The sequence below is a fragment of the Penaeus monodon genome, chromosome 19 (assembly GCF_015228065.2).
Source record: "Penaeus monodon isolate SGIC_2016 chromosome 19, NSTDA_Pmon_1, whole genome shotgun sequence".
Classification (NCBI taxonomy): domain Eukaryota; kingdom Metazoa; phylum Arthropoda; class Malacostraca; order Decapoda; family Penaeidae; genus Penaeus; species Penaeus monodon.
Window position 1 is genome coordinate 30,419,189 of NC_051404.1, and position 1,109 is coordinate 30,420,297.

The window sequence follows — 1,109 nt, forward strand, 5'->3', positions numbered from 1 at the left end:
TAGAAGCCTAAGTTTTGTGATATAATGGTTAACCAAGAGAGAAACCAACTGATCATAGAAAATCTTGACTGCTGTTTTGAATTTAAGCAGAGTTGGTGATCTTACTACCTACAGTCAATAATACTGATGTGTGTAGACCAGCAATTGGCAAGCAAACCGAATAAACATAAATAATAAGCATCAACAGGCCAACAGATATGATGAAGAATGTAACGGCCCCTTTGAGGTTCATTACTCACTCTTCAAATTTCCTAAGATTAAAAACTGCTTCTTAAGTATCCTTCAAATACAAACTTTCAACTCACATCACGAAATTAACAGCTTTCAAAAGAAAGCAGCACATTCTTAGCATTGTCGATTTTGGTCATTAGCTGATAGTCATTATGTTCATCGTCTAACTGAGAGGATAATGACATTTCCTTGACGTTTTTGGTTCCAATGGCCCGCATAAAAAAAACATTTCACATCCAACACTGTTTAATGGCGTTCATGTCACTATTTGTATTCTAAATAATTTTTTTTTTTTTTATGGATATGGGTTTGTGTATAAATGTGCAGAACGTAATTATAATCTTTTTGATAGTCTTATCTGCTGAAAAAAATGAAAAAGGGCCTTGTATTACCCTACGGGGGACAGCATTTCAATTACTAAAAAACAAAAACAAAAAAACCAGCCTCTGTAATCTCTAGAAGAAAATAGTTAATTACTTAACTCATCTTTTTACACAAAATAATAGTACTTACTCAATATTTGCTGCTATTTGGAACGTATCACAGATCTATAATGTGCTGGATACTCATGTTGACACGTTCAACCGCGCAAAACTTGTGATTAACAAAATTGATGTCAAAATGATTCCATTCCTTAAACAGAGATGTAAAGACACTCGTTATATATCGCAGACATGAAATATCTTCCCAAAAAGCCATGATAAAAGATCTTTGGTCAATAAAGACAAAATATCAAAAGTAGGTTTTTATTGTCGATATTTTTATCATATACGGAATCATGTCATATATGCAAGTACCCCACCGTAAGTATTAAAAGACTGGTTCTCAACTGTGCGACGAGACACAGGTGTGTCGTTTACTTTGCATATGTGTATTTC

The 1,109-nt window shown here is 33.5% G+C and overlaps 1 protein-coding gene across 1 annotated transcript in view; it reads right to left on the minus strand.

Moving 5' to 3' along the window:
- The window catches only part of LOC119585165 (cell cycle checkpoint protein RAD1-like), a 27,588-nt gene that overhangs the window by 4,020 nt on the left and 22,459 nt on the right, over window positions 1-1,109 (minus strand). The gene's annotated exons all lie outside the window — the stretch shown is intronic.